Genomic DNA, 2,764 nt, shown 5'->3' on the forward strand with positions numbered 1-2,764 from the left:
GCAAAGGAATGTCTGTAATTCTCACTTCACCGAGTTTCTGTGATGAGTAAATGCTATAATTCACGGGAAAGCACTTTTTTCTATCATAAAACAATACATAAATGTTAGTTTACGGATTGATGGGAGAGATTTAATCCTCATCTCTGATGCCAGATTAAGTCTTAGTGCATTGTAGCCAGATACCTAGTAGGTAATCTAAAGTTTACGGAATGTTGTTTTTATTTTTTGACTTCTGCTGAAACAGCCTTTCCAGGTTTTCACCTGCTAAGATTCAAAGTCCAGTTCAGCTGTCACCCAAGAATAGAAATCATTTTTTTTTTCCACACATGTTCTTTGCATTGGCACTAAGAGACCACTTACCACAAGTATTTTGGCTAATCGTAAACAATTCTCTGGCCTCACTCAGTAGTGAACGTCTTGAAAACAAGAACTATACCTGATTCCTCTGCCTAGCACGTAGCATTGTATTTGGTGTATAGTAGGCATTCGATAAATGTTTGTTGAAATTGTTGAATTAATTTGCTATCAAATAACAACAGCCTCCTTCCTCCTTAACTGTGTCTCACAGCAAGCAGCCGGGCCCAGCAGGGTGGAAGAGATGAAGGGAATTCATCTAAAATCAATTTATTTGGGGAGAAAATGTACTGTAGTCAATGAAATGATTCAGTTTCATCTTTTTGCACATAGCTTTAGAGCTGTACATGATCATAATTTCATGTCAACTATCAAGTCCCTTAAGTCATGTGGTGATATATTACTTTTTCATATTAATATATAGTATAACACTGCACAAACAATATCAACAATTCCACAGGAACTAAATCCTGGCATAGAAAGTGACAGTACTAGCGGTTCACCGGGTAATGGCTAGGTTTTGTGCAGTTTGGAAGAAAAAGAAAAAACTGCTACAGATTTATAGATACTTACAAAAGGCATATGTTCATAAAATTATCAATTTTAAGAAAAAGAAAGACATCTCTTCCAAGAGAAAAACATCTGACTCATTTTGAAATCAGTAGGCTCCATTCCAATTAAACAGATTGCAGACCAGAAGACAGCTCAAGATTGTTGTGAGGACTTCATGAGGCCCTTTCCTTTCTTTTCCGAAACTAATGAGAAATACTCAGGATATGTGAAGCCATGAATCAGAAAAATATGCAAACCTGGCTAGGTGATAAATCCCCTGAACTGGAGAAAGGCCTTATTGAAATGAAGCATCCAAACGGACTGGAACAATGCCTCAGTGTGGTTAGTTCAATGGAGCCATGCTTTCTTAACAGGAGATGAAAACAACTGCCAAGTAGGATTCAGAAAACCAAAAAAAAAAAGCTTTTTCTCCCTTGAAGTTCAGCAGTGGTTCGCTCTGCACAGATATCTGGGGTTGGACACTAGTTTGTTTACAATACCATTTTAATACAAGCAATATGAATGCTTAAAGAGTCACCCCACCCAAGACAAACCAGCTGGTCTTCTAGTCACTGCTCTCCACTTCTGTGCCTTTCTCTGCCACTTAGAGTCTGAGGTCCTCTGCTAAGGAGAGGGCAAATGCAAAGCCCCTCTGCACTTTGCTCACCACACTCTATCTCCCAAACCCTTCTACAAAATGTGCTAGCCTTGTTCACACCTCAGTCCCTCAAACCCACAGCTCTCGACCTGTACATACGATTTTCAAGCTGGTGTCTGGGCTAATATGCCACTGCCTCCAAGGTAACATTTCTTCTGAATAGAGGTTTTTCTGGTGACCATTCTTAGAGGCATTCTAATGGTGAAGACTGCCAACTCCATGGCAAGCCAGTGAGGCAGATACTGTCTGACAGTTCTTTTAGCACCTCCCAGGTCACACCATAAGCAGCTTATCACTCCCCCTCTCCCAGGGGAAGCCTTCTTTGTTGACCAAAAGAATGATAAAGGTTCTCGGGTCTTGATGACCTTCCAAAGGCAGTTTGGATAGCTGCTCAAACAGGAATCCCCATCTCCTGGTCCCCAAGAGTCCCTTTATCACTTTTATCCCACAGTCCTTGTAAACCATTCATGAGAAAACAGTGAAGCAGCTCCTGAAAACTTGGAAATAAGGTTGCAGTCAAGAGTTAGCCAGTAAAATTCACACAATAATTTTGTTTGGGATTTTGGTTGTTTGCTTTTCACAAAATGGCATCTGAAATTATTTGGGGACAAAGGATTATACTTCCCTGTTTTCCCAGAAGAATAAAGGGATTTATTTTCTCGTAAATGGAACTATGTGGAAAGTTACCCCATGTTGAAAACTAATAGAGTTGGGAGAGAGTATCTTTTTTTCTCTCCTTGCAATTCCTTTAGGAGTTGTACCTCACTCACAGCCCTGATCTGTTCTCTACAGCCATCTATTTATCATTGATCTTCTTTCTCTCCTACTGCCTCTGCTTTCTTCATGTCATCCTTTAAAATTCCTGGAAAATGTTGGACAGGAAACAGAGTTCTGGGATTAAGAAGAACAACCATGGTTTTTTATAGAATATTTGCTCAGGCCTAGGATCTCTTCCACAAAAGACTCTGTCTGTCCTTTGCCAGTGGTTAGAAAAATTCTAAGGAGAATATCCACAAATGTATGACTGAAGAGTCTTAAAATACCCCAGACTCAACACAGAGAAATAATTATCCTCCAAAGGAAAAGACTATGTAATTGAAGTCTACTAAACTGAAATTAACCGATTGCATTCTAACATCTCGGAAGAAATACTATGAATAGAAGACAGAATCAACATAAACATGAAAGCAAAAAATGAAA

The sequence above is a fragment of the Macaca fascicularis genome, chromosome 3 (assembly GCF_037993035.2).
Source record: "Macaca fascicularis isolate 582-1 chromosome 3, T2T-MFA8v1.1".
In the NCBI taxonomy this organism is placed as follows: Eukaryota; Metazoa; Chordata; class Mammalia; order Primates; family Cercopithecidae; genus Macaca; species Macaca fascicularis.